Source organism: Symphalangus syndactylus, chromosome 2, assembly GCF_028878055.3.
Source record: "Symphalangus syndactylus isolate Jambi chromosome 2, NHGRI_mSymSyn1-v2.1_pri, whole genome shotgun sequence".
NCBI classification, from domain to species: domain Eukaryota; kingdom Metazoa; phylum Chordata; class Mammalia; order Primates; family Hylobatidae; genus Symphalangus; species Symphalangus syndactylus.
This window is the reverse complement of record NC_072424.2, coordinates 121843811-121863621: the sequence shown is the minus strand read 5'-3', so window position 1 is coordinate 121863621 and position 19811 is coordinate 121843811. Positions and strand designations below refer to the sequence as shown.

Sequence of the window (19811 nt, the reverse complement as noted above, 5' to 3'; positions counted from 1 at the left end):
GACACAAGCTGGGTGTCCTCCAATCCAATTCTGACACTATTTACCCTAAGACAGTGTCAGATCCCACAGGCTGAGGGCTCAGTCCCAAGATTGCCTCCCCTTACACACACATCAGTCCCAAATTCCATGACCCTTTCTTTGGGTTCAATTAACTTGCTGGAGCCACTCACAGAACTCAGGAAAACACTTATTTACACTTACCAGTTTATTATAAAGGATACTGCAAAGAATATAGATGAAGAGGCATGTAGGGTGACGTATGGGGAAGGGACAGGGAGCTTCCATGCCCTCCCTGGAGGCCACCCTGCAGGCACCTCAATGTGTTCAGCTACCTGGAACCTCTCTGAACCCGTCCTCTTGGGTTTTTTATGAAAGCTTCAAAACATCAGCTTTCTTTCCCCCGGGGTATAGAGTGGGACCCTCTCCTGGGAGGGTCTTAAGACCCACCCACTATCAGACAGGCGGGGAAACAGGAGAGTGAAAGGAAGGCAGGAGAGAGGCAGAGGCCTATCCCTGAGGCCAAATACACCCAACATTGTAACAAAGACTGTAGCAAGGGCTTATGGGAGGTATGAACCAGGAACAGTGGACAAAAACCAATATATATATATATATTTATATATATATATATATATATATATATATATAATAATACCACAGAGAATGTTCTTACAGTACCACATACTGAATCAAAGAACTTAGCTACATAAAACAATTATAATCATTTTCTGAATTTTTCTAAAATAATTTTCTTTTATTCAACCCATGTTTATGTGTTGTCAGATCCCTCATTAATGCATCAGTCTATTCTTAGGGAAATCATTATAATATGACAAATTCATCATAATTGGTATCTATTGAAAGATTAAAACCCAACTGAGATGAATCCAGGAAAAAAGGCATCACTGAAAGACGTATTTTTTTGAGTGACTCACAGGCAGTGGGAAAACTATACAAAATGCAAAAAACAAAACAGTGGCATCGGTTTACAGAAACTATGAGAATAGAGGAACAAGTTGTTAAGCTATACCACAAGGAAGTAAACAGACAAATGTAGAATGTGAGACGTTTGAATATTATGGATCTGGTTTCTTCCACAAGTTAATGGCATGGAAAATAAAAAGACTAAAAAGGAGTTATGAGCAATAACAACAAAATGCATTGGGTAAAACTTGTGTGGCCCCTGATTAAAATAAAACAAAACAATACCCCTCCCCTCCCCAAAAAAAAAAGTTGTAAGAACACATTTTTGAGACAATAGAGAAAATTTGAATACAGTATGGGTTTTATACAATACCAAGTTATGACCATCAATTTTGCTAGTGTCATAATCACATTATAACACTATTATATGCTTTATGTGCTAGTATGGATATGCTTATATGCTTGTATTATATAACACTATTATAATAGCATAAGAAAGTAAACAGGAATGAAATAAGCTGATGTCTGGGTTTTGCTTTAAATACTTTAACAAATAAAAGAAAATAAAAAATATATTATGCACACATGGCAAAATATTGGTATTTATTGAATTGAGCAATGGTCATATAAGAGTTCATTTTACTACTTTCTCTTCTTTGTATGCTTAAACTTTTCATATGAAAATAAAATTACTTTGACAAATGATGGATATATAGTTTTAAAATGTTACTATTTTCTTCTAGTAGGCAAAAATATTATAACTGCATGTAATTTTAGCCTGTAAAAATTAAATTATTAGAGGTAGAAGTTGAATTTTACATCTTGTACTTGTCAAGAGGTTATACAAAAGTACTTTTTTGTAGAATGAATAATATCACTGATATTAACTTAAGTATCTAAATACTACTATTTAAATTTCATTTCTTTTTATGGATTTTCCTTAAAACGGTCACATCTGTATAATCCCGACAGAATAAGATAGGTATCATAAGAATACACATGGCAAGCTTACTCTAAGTGCACTTTTGATAGATTTGAGACATACAACACGGGGAGGGAAGGACAGAGAAGAAACAGAGGCACGAAGTTAGTTTTCAAATGTAGGCATCTGGGAGAATGGCAGTGCTGCCAAAATTAAGAAAATTGAAATAGGAAACTAGTTATAGTGATAAGATGCTGAGTTCAGTTTGGAATGTTGAGTGAGAAAGTCTGGTGGGCACTGCAGGGCAAGATGTTCAGCAGGCAGTAAAAAAAAAAAAAAGAAAACAGGTATCTTATGACTGGGGATCTTTCAGGGCTAGCAATTTGGAATCTGTATGCCGAGAAGTGATTTATTATGTGCTTTCCAAGAACATAAGTGGAAAGGAGAATGAGCGAAGACAAAGGGAAATGTTTCAAGATAAAATATTGGAAGACCACCACATTTAAGAAAGGAAAAGAGGAAAGAATGATGATAAAGAAATATTTTGAGTGTTAGGAGAGCCAGGAGATATAGAATCACTGAAGCAAATGGAGGAATTACTTTCTGCTAGGGCTGGCATTATTTCCTCAATGCAGAGATAACAGCTTTGAATGGACAGATAATTTCATGTAGGATTTTGTTTAATTTCTTGATAATTGCTTTGCCTCTGCTTAGGGTTATTAGCCATTTCCTTGGGGCTACTTAGAACCCTGTCCTCCTTCCCCCAGCAAATGTATAGACAGAAAAGATTGAGAGAGCATATAAAATGTGTCTTACTCAGTTCAGGCTGCCATAACAAAAATGCCATAGACGGGGTAGCTTATAGGCAACGGAAATTTATTTCCCATAGTTTTGGAGGCTGGAATTCCAAAACCAGGGTGCCAGCGTGAGTGCGTTCTGGTGAGGGCCCTCTTCCAGGTCCCAGACTGCAGGATTCTTACTGTATCCTCACATGGAGGAAAGAGAGCAAGAGAGATCTCTGAAGTCCCTTCTAGAAGGGCACCTAAGCCCATTCATGAAGGTGGCATCCTCATGATCTAATTACCTCTCAAAGGCCCCCACTTCCTAATACCATGACTTTGGGAATTAAGATTCAACATATAAATTTTTGGGGGATGCAAACATTCAGCCTGCAACAATTCTGCCTAATTTTGGATTATTGATGCATGACATGAGATGCTCAGGTGTCTGGCTTGTTTTGAAGTGTTCAAACTGGTAGACCATCAAAGGAACTAAGACCATTAAATAAAAGTAATAACAATAATTTAAATCATGTAGGTAATTTTAAAATCCCCTGTTTCCTTTTTTTAAAAAGAGCCTTTGGGAAGAGAATGTGAAGGGAGAGGCACAGATCAATCTGGTAAATGGTTCAGAACCATTTTTATGGTAAATCATTTGAAAAAGTCAAGGATGCTAAAGATTGAGCCCAGTGGCTTGGCAGCTAAAAGACATCACTGGCTTGCTGTGTCCCCACCCAAATTTCATCTTGAATTGTAGCTCCCATACTCCCCATGTGTCATGGGAGGGACCCAGTGGGAGGTATTTGAATCATAGGGGCAGGTTTTTCCCATGTTCTCATAATAGTGAATAAGTCTCACAAGATCAGACGGTTTTATAAAGGGCAGTTTCTCTGCACACTTTCTCTTGCCTGCCACCATGTAAGATGTGACTTTTCTCCTCCTTTGCCTCCCACCATGATTGTGAAGCTTCTCCAGCCATGTGGAACTGTGAGTCCATTAAACCTCTTTTTCTTTTTCGTTTTTTTTTTTTTTTTTTTGATACAGAGTCTCGCTCGGTCACCCAGGCTGGAGTTCAATGGCACAATCTTGGCTCACTGCAACCTCCACCTCCTGAGTTCAAGCAATTCTCCTACCTTGGCCTCCTGAGTAGCTGGGATTACAGGCACCCGCCACCACACCCAATTAATTTTTGTACTTTTAGTAGAGATGGGGTTTCACCATGTTGGCCAGGCTGGTCTTGAACTCCTGACCTCAGGTGATCCGCCGACCTCGGCCTCCCAAAGTGCTGGGATTACAGGCATGAGCCACTGCACCCGGCCTAAACCTCTTTTTCTTTAGAAGTTACCCAGTCTTGGGTATTTCTTCATAGCAGTATGAAAATGGACTAATACAAGAGATGATGAAAAAGATGCTAAAAAGCTGTATGTGCTCTTCTGAAATTATATTCACAGTAGATTCAATCAACATACTCTTTTGATGTCCCAGTAGCATGTCACAATTTGAGAAAGTAACAAAACAAGTGAATGAGGGGAGATTTCCGACTGGGAATGGAGGGAAGTCAAGGAAATGAAGAGTCATGCTTATGGTGGTAAGGAAATAAGTGCACCCACGTACACACAAAACCACAGCAACAAAAACTGACCTATAGTGAGTGGAGAGGTAAGGGAAGTCAGAATGGAGGTAATGAACTAAGAAAGTAGGAAGAGGATCTAGGGATAAAAGGTCACAAAGACATTTTTAAAAATAGGAAGGAAGACAGGGTGGGCAGAATAAGAGGCTGTGACAACAAAAGGGAATTCTATATCCTTGGAGTAATTTGTTCATTAAGGTGGTCCCTTACATTGATAATTAATGAGTTCCTGGAAATGTGTTTAAAGGCAAAAAAAAGAAAAAAGAAAAAAAACAACAAAACCCGTAGTGTTAAAAATGAATCTCATTGCTAGAAAAAATATTTTGATTAGAAAATTCCTCATGATGGTCTCTGTAGGCCCTGGCTCCCTCAGGCTTGAGCGGCCAGGGGTGCCAGTGAGGGTTCTAGCCTGTCAGCCCTCATTCTGGAACCCCAGGCAGGGAGATGGCTGCTGGGGTCAGGCCACCCGTGTCCCAGGCACCTGGGTCGATTAAACCTAACTACCAACATCATGCCATTGTTTAGTTGGAACAGGGTAGGGGGTGAGGATCTTCATCTTCTGCACCTACAGAGGATTTGATTGTATTATTTCACCAAAGAATTGAGGCTGTGTCTGCCGGAACTAACCCCATTCCCCAACCCTGGTTCTAGGCACTGGGACATGACCCCTGAGCCTCCTTCATGAGTGCCATCTGTGTGGAGGCAGAGGTCCAAGAACATGGTTCTTTGGCATGGGGTGGTAGGCGTTGGGACCACCACTCAATGGTTGGTGTCATCTCTCAGATGATGACCCAAAATGGAATTTGGTGTATGAAAGGTAGTTGCAGGTTACGGGGCAAGGGGTGCGATGTGTATTAATAAACAGTGCATAGCTGTACTGATGGTATATAACCAAAGATCTTGTACTTGAAAGTTAAGGACTGCTGGATGTGCTAGTGACATCTGCAAATGAGGGATGTTCTGACTAGGTATACAACTAAGGAAGGCTGTACTCTCAGTCTGGGATTGGGGAATGACTTTGCTTTAATCTTCAAGCTCAAGGGCTTCACATCTTTTGTAGGTCTTTTAAGAAAGCACCCAGAGACCAAGTATGGTGGCTCACGCCTGTAATCCAAGCACTTTAGGGGGCTGAGGTGGACAGATCACCTGAGGTTAGGAGTTCAAGACCTGCCTGGCCAACATGGTGAAACCCTGTCTCTACTAAAAATACAAAAATTAGCTGGGCATGGTGGCATGTGCCTGTAATCCCAGCTACTCAGGAGGCTGAGGCAGGAGAATCGCTTGAACCCAAGAGACAGAGGTTGCAGTGAGCCAAGATTGTGCCACTAAACTCCAGCCTGAGTGATGGAGCGAGACTGTCTCAAAAAAAAAAAAAAAAAAAATTGTCGGGCGTGGTGTCGGGTGCCTGTAATCCCAGCTACTCAGGAGGCTGAGGCAGGAGAATCACTTGAACCTGGGAGGTGGAGGTTGCAGTGAGTCGAGATGGCGCCATTGCACTCCAGCCTGGGTAACAAGAGTGAAACTCTGACTCAAAAAAAAGAAAAAGAAAAAGAAAAAAAAAGTACCCAGAGTCCCTCCTCTCTCCTCGCTCTCACTTTCTGTTCTCCAGCCTGCCATTTCTAGATCAGTTGGTCTAACTTATTCTGCTGCGAAGTGCCCAATAGCATGGGCAAAAGAACATGGGCTCTGGGGTCAGCTTGCCTGGATAAGCACTAGAATGGTAGCTGTTATTCCTTTCATTAGAGCCATTATTTCCTTCCCTCCTCTAAATTTCAGAAAAAGCATCTATTCCTTGAAAGTTGTATGTATCCTCCCTCTCTCACTTCCTTTATTGAATTTGTTTTTGAAAGTCTTTGAAAGTTCACTTCCTGCATGAAAGTTCACTACCTGCCTGAGGGAGAGGTAGTGAACTTGCCTTCTTTATTTAAATGTGCAACCTCCCATCCGCCTACCCCATCCCAGCCACAGCTGGACGCACATGTTGTGCGGTGGGAGTGCACATGGGTGCAAGGTTTATTTTCTGTCTTAACAAAATATTGCTGCTTTTACAATAATACAATAACAATCAAACTATTTCACAATTTAGTTAGAAAATTTAATGCACTTTTGTAGTTTTATTCATGTTTCTGACAGACATAAAATCTTTTCTCTCTGAGGAGGCAAGGGAAAGGATGTGTCTCATTCTCCTTTTCCTTATTCCTATGATCCTTTTATTCTTCTCTGTCCTTTCCTGCTTCCACTCTCCTTTTGCTCACCCTAAAAATTTGGTTTGTCCCTTTTATTACCCAAGAGGGAGAACAAAAGTAGAGGTGGGAAATCTCTTCACAATACTGGCATTTTATAAGAACCACATATTGAAAGGCTATGACTTAAGAGGCACTACCAAGGACCCAAAAGAATTTCACTAATTCTTTTATTAATTCATTCATTCATGCAACAAATGTCCTATTATGTGCCTGGCACTGTAGTAGGCACTCTCCCTTCCTCACCCTAAATAACTAAGTTGTGGATCTAAGCTTTCTGTTTAGTTCTCCTGCAATAGAAACTTAAAATAACGACTTGCATTTGATATACTCTTTTCTTCCACTTTGCAAAACATAAACTTCATGTATTTAATTTAATTTATTAATTAATTTATTTATTTATTTTGAGATGGATTCTCACTCTTGTTGCCCAGGCTGGAGTACATGGCCCAATCTCGGCTCATTGCAACCTCTGTCTCCCAGGTTCAAGCGATTTTCCTGCTTCAGCCTCCCGAGTAGCTGGAATTACAGGCGCCCGCCAGCATGCCCGGCTAATTTTTTGTATTTTTAGTAGAGAAGAGGTTTCACCACATTGGCCAGACTGGTCTCAAACTTGCCAGCCTCAGTCTCCCAAAGTGCTGGGATTACAGGCGTGAGCCACCGCGCCCAGCCTGACTTCATGTATTTAAAATAGTTTCTTCTCTTCTCCCCCGAAGTGCAGAAAAAATAGCTAAGGTTTAGAATCCAGGCAACTCAGGTGGGTTCAAATACTGACTATCTATGTGAATTTAGACAACTTAATCTACTTTTGAGTTTTCATTAGTTAACTGAGGGTATTACAACTACAGCATAGAGACGTCGAAATTCAATGAGAAAAAGAATGAAGTGCCTTGAACAAGGAAAGTTCCTTTCCTTATGTTGTTGTCTTCGTTTATACGCCCTTTGGGGATAGATTATAAACTCATTCATCTGAAGTGCAGTAGTATTAATAACCAACATAAAAACTAAATACATAGTGCTAACAGAGCAAGCAAATGTGTAACCTGAACACATTTCAGTAAATCTGTTGATTTTCCAGGTATTTCATATGCAGGGCAAGTCATTTGCTGTTGCATGAGCTGGGGAAATTTTGCACTGAAATTTCATCAACAGTTCTCTCATGGGGGAATTTCTTCTTCTCTTGCCCAAACAACAAGTTATGGTAACATAGTTACATATTCATATTTGTGAGATGGAACTGTGGAAAAAGCGGGTCTTTGCAACGTGGCAGAATTGGGTTTTCGGTGAAACCATGAGCAAGTTACGTGACTCCCTGAGCTTCGGTGTTCTGAGCTATAAAACTGGCATATTGCTTACGCACGCGTTGGCATATGAATTGAGTTTAACACGTATTCTAACACCTGGCACATAACTGACAATCAGCATTATTTCCTCCTCTCCCAGGTCCACCTGGCCAGTTACAGGGAAATGATCCCTATAAACAACACCTGCTGAGTGCGCCCCGCACTATGCTAGGCCCCGTTCCCGGCTCACCTCATTTAGTTCTCGCACTTAATTAATCTCATGAAGAACATTGCAGAAGCAGTTTGAGACGTGAAGCTAATGAAGCTTAAGCTTCGGGCCCCCTCACGCGCACAGATGCTTGCTAATCCCAGAATCTCATTTTATACTTCCCTTGAAGATTCGCCACCCCTACTCACAGTTGTTTCAGTTTCAAGCCCCACAACACGTGGATTCACCCCTGGATAGGAATTATTATTATTATTATTATTATTATTATTAATTTCCCTCCTTTTGCAGACGGGTAGAGTAGGTTACCTCAGATCACATCCTCCTAAGTGGAGGAGTAAGATCTGAACTGAGGCAGCCCGACCCGGAGCCCCAACTCTTAACCGCGGGCGGCGATGACAAGAGTCTCGCGGAAGAGAGGCAAAGTCCCCAACGCGGGGGCGGATAATCATAGCGCAGAAGTCCCCAGGGCGGCTACCGCGGGCCGGCTGGGGTCGGAGGGGGATCGCTCCGCCGAGGCTCCCGCCCCTTCCTCCCCTTCCCCTTTTCTGCGCAGCCGAGTCGGAGCCGCGCCTCACGCCCAGCGGCCGCCCGGACCCGCCCGCTGCCCTCGGAGCTGCCCCAGTGGGCCACGGGCTCCGGACTCCAGAACTTTCCAAGCGGGGGAAACTTGGCGGCGGGTCGGTAGGAAGGGCAGGTGAGGCAGGGGCGAGCGAGAGAACGGGCTGGCAGCGGGGCGGGGAGCCGGGGGCGCGGCGTTCAGGTGGGCGCGCGGGGCGGGGGCTCCAACCGCGACCGCAGGTGCCCACGTGCGGCGCGGAGCCCGCGGGCCAGGCGAGGCAGCCTGGCCGAGGCTCCTGCCTGCGTCCTGCCGGGGATGGCGGTCGGTGCCTGGGACACCGGCGGCCACCTTTGTGCGGCTTGGGGCGCGCTTCCCTTTTCCCCGTCGTCTGCAGCTCTTCGCTTCTGAGCTGGGCGGAGGGCGGGCCGGGTGACGTGGGAGCTGAACAGCCGCCACCTAGCGCCCGCCCCGCCGTCCCCTGTCCCTGCGCGGAGGCAGGTCGCCGCCTCCCGGGTCCTCTGCTCGCCGAGGCTGGGGGCGGGGCTGTCTGCGCAGACGGCGGGGTGGTCATTGCTGAACCACCCCAACGGGAGAATCTCAAGTGCCAACTTAGCCCGTCCCCCAGAGACTGAGTTAATGGGAAGAAAGTGACCGAGTTGCGGCGGGGACCCAGACTCCGGGAGAAAAGAGACCTGGGCCGTGGCGTCTCCCCGGAGTGCCGGCGGCGCGCGGGATAATTTCGAGGGCAGGACTCCCTGATGGGGGCGGGCAGGACACGCCCCGCCGCGGTGGGCGTGGGGACTTTGGCGGGTGCACAGCCGTGTTGGGTTTGTAGGGCCCCTGCTGTGTCGAGGACAGCGATACCCCTGGGGCTTCCCGAGTGTTCATGGGTCTGGGAGCGCGGGACCTGTTCATTTTATTGAAAAAGCCAAGTGAAGTGACGACTATGGCAGTTATTCAAGGGTCTTGGCATTGAGCATCTGTGTGGCCACTGAAAGAAGAACATAACTCCGATGTGTTCAGGGAATAAATAATGATATGACAGGGTTTATGTTTTGTGCGTCGCTGCCTTACCTGAGGCGCCTCCCAGAAGCACCAGGAGAGCTTTGCAGAACACACCAGAGGTCCTGAATCACGTGAGGGGGTAAAGCCCTGGCGTGAGCCTTTTGGTAAAAGCTGCCCTGGGGATATGGCTGGGGACGCCTAGTTAGGCATCAGGAAGGAGAAGAACTGGGTTCCACTCATGTGACCTTAAACACATTTTCAGCCCAGTTTTATCATCTGTAAAGTGGCCCCAGAGAACTTGTAATAGAGGTGAAATAGGGTGTATGGAAGTGTGTGGAAAAGGGAGAAATTGAAATAATACAAAGTTCCGGTGCAGGTTGCAACAAATAAATTCATTCTTTGGTTCTGCCAGTGATCTTTGGGCTGAGTGAGAGGAGTGTGGCAGGATACCCTTGCCACGGGAAGGAAAGGAGGGCTGGTTTTCAGGTGATCAACTCTGTGACAACGTTGGTGTAAACTGTAACTCAGAAAATTGTTAGGATGAAAAGTGAGCCAGCTCCAGCCTGTGGAGGATGGTTTGAAAAATACACCATTTCTGTTTCCTCTTCTCAAGAACCAACGGCTTTAGATTATTTTCCTGTAAGCAAATTAAGAGCCAGTAATCACCAATGTGTCCTGCCCTGTGGTAACCCCGGTCTGTCTGAAGGCTGCATGTTTTTCTGCTAAATGTGAATTTCTGTTCCATCATTCAACAGACATGTGTTGGGGATCTTCATGTACCCGGCATTTGTGGAATATAAAGATGAATAAATGCTGTTTTTTGCTCTAGCCCTCTCTGTTAAGTTGGGGAGACTAATGTGAAAACAGGCTGCAATATAACCTGGCTACGATGATAACTAAGGTAGAAAATGAACAAAGTGCTGCGTGGCCCAGAGAGAGGAGCAGCTCCCTAGGTTTGGGGGGAAAAGCATCCAAGGGAGGCAAAAATAGGGATGGGTAAACAGTGCTCTTCTGTACTAGCCACACATAATTTAGGATTCACTGTGTAGTCAAATCTGTGGGTTTTTTTTTTCAGTCTGATAACATTCTAGTGTAATTATGTGCTGATAATCTAAAATGGAAATGACTTTGTTTCATGATGTCTGTCTTTTTTTTTTTTTTTTTTTTTTTTTTTTTTTTGAGACAGAGTCTCACTCTGTCACCCAGGCTGGAGTGCAGTGGTGGGATCTCGGCGCACTGCAACCTCTGTCTCCCGGGTTCAAGTGATTCTCCTGCCTCAGCCTCCCAAGTAGCTGGGACTACAGGCGCATGCCACCACGCCTGGCTAAGTTTTTGTATTTTTGGTAGACACGGGGTTTCACCATGTTAGCCAGGATGGTCTCCATCTCATGACCTCGTGATCTGCCCGCCTTCGTCTCCCATAGTTCTGGGATTACAGGCGTGAGCCACCGCGCCCGGCCCCGATGTCTCTTTTTTAAGTTTGCTAAGCATTCTGTCATTTCATCTTCATAAAAGTCTCAGCTATGTCTAAAGTTAACCTAATAAAGGGGTGGTTAAAAAACAAACAAAAAGCTCAAAATGTGTCCTACATTCATAGTAAATATAATTGATACATTGTTTTAATTGCATGCACTTTGAAGTTGTGGGGGTTTGTTCTCATTATGTTAATTACAGAAGGTTGGAATGACAACAGAGGAGAGGTGCACAAAAGGAAAATCATAAGAGGAATTAAAAAAAGGAATAACTAGAAGAGGGAGATTGGGAGGAGGAAGGAACTTGATAAAATTGATGGTGGGAGCTGGGGAGTAGAAAAGGAGTAAATGAATCAAATCTGGCTGCCAACTTCTTCCTCAGGGACTTATTTTTTCATATACATTTTATTTGTAGTTTTAAAGTTACTTCAAAATATAGAGGGAGGCAGTATAGTATGGAGGTTAAACATGGGCTAAACAAGTTTGAATAACTTACTGGCTGGTGACCTTGAACAGGGTCCTCAATTAGCTGTGTCTGCTCATTGTACAATGGGGATATAATAATATAATCTACAGGAGACTTGTGAGGGTTAACAGCTACGATGTTTCAGAGGCACCTGGCTGTGAAAAGGCCACATTCAGGAGTGGCTGCTGTCTTGTTCTTATCTCACTTTATTTGATCCTGGTGGAACTTGGTAGGCTGCACAGAAAGACTGTCCTTTTCCAGTTGTAGAAAGAAATTGGAATTGGAAGAGACTGACTTGCTAACGTCATACAGCTGATGGGTAACTGAACTGAAATGAGAGGCTGCCTTTTGGAATTTAGTCCTGTATGTTTCTTCTGCTCCATGCTATCGTTGGCTCTCTTCTGGATGTTGTGACTCTCCCTGGAGTTAAAAGGAGCAAAGGCTGTAATCATGCATGTCTATTACAACTCTTCTACTTACACTGTCACCCAATACCTTTCCACTTCCAATTGTAAATTTCTTTGAAAATTACATTTTTCTTTCTGAGGCTTATGGGTGGAGGTCTCCTTTTGGGGGCAGAGGAGAGAAATGGTGGAAAAGCTGTAAGGAAGTCATATATGGAAGAGCTTTAGAAGGGGGAACCCCCTAACTTCCAATAACATACTATTACTAGAGAAATAGCTTTATTGTTTTGTTTGTTTGTTTGTTTTGAGATGGAGTCTGGCTCTGTCGCCCAGGCTGGAGTGCAGTGGCGCAGTCTCGGCTCACTGCAAGCTCCGCCTCCCGGGTTCATGCCATTCTCCTGCCTCAGCCTCTCCGAGTAGCTGGGACTACAGGCGCCCGCCACCACGCCCGGCTAATTTTTTTGTGTTTTTAGTAGAGACAGGGTTTCACCGTGGTCTCGATCTCCTGACCTCGTGATCCGCCTGCCTCGGCCTCCCAAAGCGCTGGGATTACAAGCGTGAGCCACCGCACCCGGCCAGCTTTATTGTTTAGCAACTTAACTGCTTTTTTCTGCAGCTGGTAGTTCTGGTGTCAGAAATAATATTTTCTTGCGTATCCTTTCACATAGGTCTGATCTCTGAAGAGGTCGGGAAGGGGACCATGGATCTAGATGGAGATGAGGGATGTGGGTCAATTTTTTTTTTTTTTTTTTTTTTGAGACGGAGTCTCGCTCTGTCGCCCAGGCTGGATGCAGTGGCACGATCTCGGCTCACTGCAAGCTCAGCCTCCCGGGTTCACGCCATTCTCCTGCCTCAGCCTCTCCGAGTAGCTGGGACTACAGGCGCCCGCCACCACGCCCGGCTAATTTTTTCTATTTTTAGTAGAGACGGGGTTTCACCGTGGTCTCGATCTCCTGACCTTGTGATCCGCCCGCCTTGGCCTCCCAAAGTGCTGGGATTACAAGCGTGAGCCACCGCGCCCGGCCGTCAAATTTTAATTAGAATGGTAATGGGTAATTTGGAATGGAAAAGTGTGAATAAGAATCTCTTCGTTGAAAAATAAGGACACAGGAAAGTGTAAAGAATGCTTTTGAGTATACTTCCTAGTGTTGGTTCATTTTTTTCTTAGGAAGAGGCAGATTTAATTTTCATAGATCACCTTTCTAGTTTTAGATGCACATGGCCCCTACTTTCATGTCTTTCAATTCAACATTTTTAACTTTCTCAATCAAGTGTTCAAAAAATGTATAACATACCAGCCCTGTGTCTAGGATAATATTGGGTGCTATAGGTAATACATGAAGGTAGAAAGTCAACATTTAACCTAGGGAGCAATGAAGAAACCAACTAGATAAAATAAATATAAATGCTAAATGCTGTGACACAGGCTGGCCCAGTGGCTCATGCCTGTAATCTCAGCACTTTGGGAGGCCAGGGTGGATGGATTGCTTGAGCCCAAGAGTTTGAGACCAGCCTTGGCAACATGGTGAAACCCCACCTCTATTAAAAAATACAAAAATTAGCTGGGCATGGTGGAATACGCCTGTAGTCCCAGCTACTTGAGAGGCTGAAGTGGGGGTATTGCTTGAGCTTGGGAGGTCAAGGCTGCAGTGAGCTGTGATCACACCACTGCACTTCAGCCTGGGCAACAGAATAAGACCCTATTTCAAAAAAAAAAAAAAAAAAATGGTGTGGCACAATTTCCTGAAAGGAAGGGATCAGAGTGTTCTCATAAAATTTGAGAAAGCTTCGTGGAGGAGTAAAGAGGACTTGCTCTTGCTAGAGGGGTGAAATGACCTTTCAGACCCTTGGCCACCTGGGGACAGTGAAGTGGCATTAGGGATAGAGAAATAAACAGTAAAGGTACTAATAACCTTGAGGTTATCTCCCAACATGGACCTCAAGGCTGATCTCTCAAAAAGGCCCCAGGTACCCCAAAAGACTAAAGCAGGTTTACTTGCAGAGCAGCCTCAGGGTTGGAAAATATTATTTTTTATTTATTTTTTTATTATACTTTAGGTTTTAGGGTACATGTGCACAATGTGCAGGTTTGTTACATATGTATCCATGTGCCATGTTGTTTTGCTGCACCCATTAACTCGTCATTTAGCATTAGGTATATCTCCTAATGCTGTCCCTCCCCTCTCCCCCCACCCCACAACAGTCCCCGGAGTGTGATGTTCCCCTTCCTGTGTCCATGAGTTCTCATTGTTCAATTCCCACCTATGAGTGAGAACATGCGGTGTTTGGTTTTTTGTCCCTGTGATAGTTTACTGAGAATGATGTTTTCCAATTTCATCCATGTCCCTACAAAGGACACGAACTCATCATTTTTTATGGCTGCATAGTATTCCATGGTGTATATGTGCCACATTTTCTTAATCCAGTCTATTGTTGTTGGACATTTGGGTTGGTTCCAAGTCTTTGCTATTGTGAATAGTGCCACAATAAACATACATGTGCATGTGTCTTTATAGCAGCATGATTTATAGTCCTTTGGGTATATACCCAGTAATGGGATGGCTGGGTCAAATGGTATTTCTAGTTCGAGATCCCTGAGGAATCGCCACACTGACTTCCACAATGGTTGAACTAGTTTACAGTCCCACCAACAGTGTAAAAGTGTTCCTATTTCTCCACATCCTCTCCAGCACCTGTTGTTTCCTGACTTTTTAATGATGGCCATTCTAACTGGTGTGAGATGGTATCTCACTGTGGTTATGATTTGCATTTCTCTGATGGCCAGTGATGATGAGCATTTCTTCATGTGTCTTTTGGCTGCATAAATGTCTTCTTTTGAGAAGTGTCTGTTCATGTCCTTTGCCCACTTTTTGATGGGGTTGTTTGTTTTTTTCTTGTAAATTTGTTTGAGTTCATTGTAGATTCTGGATATTAGCCCTTTGTCAGATGAGTAGGTTGCAAAAATTTTCTCCCATTGTGTAGGTTGCCTGTTCACTCTGATGGTAGTTTCTTTTGCTGTGCAGAAGCTCTTTATTTTAATTAGATCCCATTTGTCAATTTTGGCTTTTGTTGCCATTGCTTTTAGTGTTTTAGACATGAAGTCCTTGCCCACGCCTATGTCCTGAATGGTATTGCCTAGGTTTTCTTGTAGGATTTTAATGGTTTTAGGTCTAACATTTAAGTCTTTAATCCATCTTGAATTAATTTTTGTATAAGGTGTAAGGAAGGGATCCAGTTTCAGCTTTCTACATATGGCTAGCCAGTTTTCCCAGCACCATTTATTAAATAGGGAATCCTTTCCCCATTTCTTGTTTTTGTCAGGTTTGTCAAAGATCAGATAGTTGTAGCTATGCGGCATCATTTCTGAGGGCTCTGTTCTGTTCCATTGATCTATGTCTCTGTTGTGGTACCAGTACCATGCTGTTTTGGTTACTGTAGCCTTGTAGTAGAGTTTAAAGTCAGGTAGCGTGATGCCTCCAGCTTTGTTCTTTTGGCTTAGGATTGACTTGGCAATGCGGGCTCTTTTTTGGTTCCATATGAACTTTAAAGTAGTTTTTTCCAATTCTGTGAAGAAAGTCATTGGTAGCTTGATGGGGATGGCATTGAATCTATAAATTACCTTGGGCAGTATGGCCATTTTCATGATATTGATTCTTCCAACCCATGAGCATGGAATGTTCTTCCATTTGTTTGTATCCTCTTTTATTTCATTGAGCAGTGGTTTGTAGTTCTCCTTGAAGAGGTCCTTCACATCCCTTGTAAGTTGGATTCCTAGGTATTTTATTCTCTTTGAAGCAATTGTGAATGGGAGTTCACTCATGATTTGGCTCTCTGTTTGTCTGTTATTGGTGTACAAGAATGCTTGTGATTTTTGTACATTGATTTTTTATCCTGAGACTTTGCTGAAGTTGCTAATCAGCTTAAGGAGATTTTGGGCTGAGACAATGGGGTTTTCTAGATATACAATCATGTCATCTGCAAACAGGGACAATTTGACTTCCTCTTTTCCTAACTGAATACCCTTTATTTCCTTCTCCTGCCTGATTGCTCTGGCCAGAACTTCCAGCAGTATGTTGAATAGGAGCGGTGAGAGAGGGCATCCCTGTCTTGTGCCAGTTTTCAGAGGGAATGCTTCCAGTTTTTGCCCATTCAGTATGATATTGGCTGTGGGTTTGTCATAGATAGCTCTTATTATTTTGAGATACGTCCCATCAATACCTAATTTATTGAGAGTTTTTAGCATGAAGGGTTGTTGAATTTTGTCAAAGGCCTTTTCTGCATCTATTGAGATAATCATGTGGTTTTTGTCTTTGGTTCTGTTTATATGCTGGATTACATTTATTGATTTGCGTATGTTGAACCAGCCTTGCATCCCAGGGATGACGCCCACTTGATTATGGTGGATAAGCTTTGTGATGTGCTGCTGGATTCGGTTTGCCAGTATTTTATTGAGGATTTTTGCATCAATGTTCATCAAGGATATTGGTCTGAAATTCTCTTTTTTGGTTATGTCTCTGCCAGGCTTTGGTATCAGGACGATGCTGGCTTCATAAAATGTGTTAGGGAGGATTCCCTCTTTTTCTATTGATTGGAATAGTTTCAGAAGGAATGGTACCAGTTCCTCCTTGTACCTCTGGTAGAATTCGGCTGTGAATCCATCAGGTCCTGGACTCTTTTTGGTTGGTAAACTATTGATTATTGCCACAATTTCAGAACCTGTTATTGGTCTATTCAGAGATTCAACTTCTTCCTGATTTAGTCTTGGGAGGGTGTATTTGTCGAGGAATTTATCCATTTCTTCTAGATTTTCTAGTTTATTTGCATAGAGGTGTTTGTAGTATTCTCTGATGGTAGATTGTATTTCTGTGGGATCGGTGGTGATATCCCCTTTTTCATTTTTTATTGCATCTATTTGATTCTTCTCTCTTTTCTTCTTTATTAGTCTTGCTAGCGGTCTATCAATTTTGTTGATCTTTTCAAAAAACCAGCTCCTGGATTCATTAATTTTTTGAAGGGTTTTTTGTGTCTGTATTTCCTTCAGTTCTGCTCTGATTTTAGTTATTTCTAGCCTTCTGCTAGCTTTTGAATGTGTTTGCTCTTGCTTTTCTAGTTCTTTTAATTGTGATGTTAGGGTGTCAATTTTGGATCTTTCCTGCTTCCTCTTGTGGGCATTTAGTGCTATAAATTTCCCTCTACAAACTGCTTTGAATGTGTCCCAGAGATTCTGGTATGTTGTGTCTTTGTTCTCGTTGGTTTCAAAGAACATCTTTATTTCTGCCTTCATTTCATTATGTACCCAATAGTCATTCAGGAGCAGGTTGTTCAGTTTCCATGTAGTTGAGCGGTTTTGAGTGAGTTTCTTAATCCTGAGTTCTAGTTTGATTGCACTGTGGTCTGAGAGACAATTTGTTATAATTTCTGTTCTTTTACATTTGCTGAGGAGAGCTTTACTTCCAACTATGTGGTCAACTTTGGAATAGGTGTGGTGTGGTGCTGAAAAAAATGTATATTCTGTTGATTTGGGGTGGAGAGTTCTGTAGATGTCTATTAGGTCCACTTTATGTAGAGCTGAGTTCAATTCCTGAATATCCTTGTTAACTTTCTGTCTCGTTGATCTGTCTAATGTTGACAGTGGGGTGTTAAAATCCCCCATTATTATTGTGTGGGAGTTTAAGTCCCTTTGTAGGTCACTCAGGACTTGCTTTATGAATCTGGGTGCTCCTGTACTGGGTGCATATATATTTAGGATAGTTAGGTCTTCTTGTTGAATTGATCCCTTTACCATTATGTAATGGCCTTCTTTGTCTCTTTTGATCTTTGTTGGTTTAAAGTCTATTTTATCAGAGACTAGGATTACAACCCCTGCCTTTTTTTGTTTTCCAGTTGCTTGATAGATCTTCCTCCATCCCTTTATTTTGAGTCTATGTGTGTCTCTGCATGTGAGATGGGTTTCCTGAATACAGCACACTGATGGGTCCTGACTCCTCATCCAGTTTGCCAGTCTGTGTCTTTTAATTGGAGCATTTAGCCCATTTACATTTAACATTAATATTGTTATGTGTGAATCTGATCCTGTCATTATGATGTTAGTTGGTTATTTTGCTCGTTAGTTGATGCAAACTAGCCTCGATGGTCTTTACAATTTGGCGTGTTTTTGCAGTGGCTGGTACGGGTTGTTCCTTTCCATGTTTAGTGCTTCCTTCAGGAGCTCTTTTAGGGCAGGCCTGGTGGTGACAAAATCACTCAGCGTTTGCTTGTCTGTAAAGTATTTTATTTCTCCTTCACTTATGAAGCTTAGTTTGGCTGGATAGGAAATTCTGGGTTGAAAATTCTTTTCTTTAAGAATGTTGAATATCGGCCCCCACTCTCTTCTGGCTTGTAGAGTTTCTGCCGAGAGATCAGCTGTTAGTCTGATGGGCTTCCCTTTGTGGGTAACCCGACCTTTCTCTCTGGCTGCCCTTAACATTTTTTCCTTCATTTCAACTTTGGTGAATCTGACAATTATGTGTCTTGGGGTTGCTCTTCTCGAGGAGTATCTTTGTGGCGTTCTCTGTATTTCCTGAATCTGAATGTTGGCCTGCCTTGCTAGATTGGGGAAGTTCTCCTGGATAATATCTTGCAGAGTGTTTTCCAACTTGGTTCCATTCTCCCCGTCATTTTCAGGTACACCAATCAGACTTAGGTTTGGTCTTTTCACATAGTCCCAAATTTCTTGGAGGCTTTGTTCATTTCTTTTTATTCTTTTTTCTCTAAACTTCCCTTCTCTCTTCATTTCATTCATTTCATCTTCCATCAGCGATACTCTTTCTTCCAGTTGATCGCATCTGCTACTGAGGCTTCCGCAATCTTCGCGTAGTTCTCGAAACTTGGCTTTCAGCTCCATCAGCTCCTTTAAGCCCTTCTCTCCATTGGTTATTCTAGTTATCCAGTCTTCTAATTTTTTTTCAAAGTTTTTAACTTCTTTGCTATTGTTTTGAATTTCCTCCCGTAGCTCAGAGTAGTTTGATCGTCTGAAGCCTTCTTCTCTCAACTCGTCAAAGTCATCCTCCATCCAGCTTTGTTCCGTTGCTGGTGAGGAACTGCGTTCCTTTGGAGGAGGAGAGGTGCTCTGCTTTTTAGAGTTTCCAGTTTTTCTGCTCTGTTTTTTCCCCATCTTTGTGGTTTTATCTACTTTTTGTCTTTGATGGTGGTGATGTACAGATGGGTTTTTGGTGTGGATGTCCTTTCTGTTTGTTAGTTTTCCTTCTACCAGACAGGACCCTCAGCTGCAGGTCTGTTGGAGTTTACTAGAGGTCCACTCCAGACCCTGTTTGGCTGGGTGTCAGCAGCGGTGGCTGCAGAACAGCGGATTTTCGTGAGACCACAAATTCAGCTGTCTGATAGTTCCTCTGGAAGTTTTGTCTCAGAGGAGTACCTGGCGAAGTGAGGTGTCAGTCTGTCCCTACTGGGGGGTGCCTCCCAGTTAGGCTGCTCAGGGGTCAGGGACCCACTTTAGGAGGCAGTCTGTGGGTTCTCAGATCTCCAGCTGCGTGCTGGGAGAACCACTACTCTCTTCAAAGCTGTCAGTCAGACAGGGACATTTAAGTCTATGGAGGTTCCTGCTGAGTTTTTGTTTGTCTGTGCCCTGCCCCCAGAGGTGGAGCCTACAGAGGCAGGCAGGCCTCCTTGAGCTGTGGTGGGCTCCACCCAGTTCGAGCTTCCTGGCTGCTTTGTTTACCTAAGCAAGCCTGGGCAATGGCGGGCGCCCCTCCCCCAGCCTCACTGCCGCCTTGCAGCTTGATCTCAGACTGCTGTGCTAGCAATCAGCGAGACTCCGTGGGCATAGGACCCTCCGAGCCAGGTGCAGGACACAATCTCCTAGTGTGCCATTTTCCAGGCCCGTTGGAAAAGCGCAG

At 43.5% G+C, this 19811-nt stretch overlaps 1 protein-coding gene across 13 annotated transcripts in view; it reads left to right on the top strand.

The window, feature by feature from the left end:
• Positions 1–8422: 8422 nt before the first annotated feature.
• PLAGL1 (PLAG1 like zinc finger 1) overlaps positions 8423–19811 on the top strand; it is a 131670-nt gene continuing 120281 nt past the window's right edge. For 4 of the 13 annotated variants that reach the window (XM_063631861.1, XM_063631865.1, XM_063631965.1 and 1 more), the window contains exon 1: positions 8571–8704. The gene's annotated coding sequence lies outside the window, so the exon portion shown is untranslated. Of the gene's footprint in view, positions 8705–19811 lie in introns of all 13 variants that reach the window. The other 9 variants (XM_063631949.1, XM_063631834.1, XM_063631935.1 and 6 more) reach the window with 8 other exon arrangements.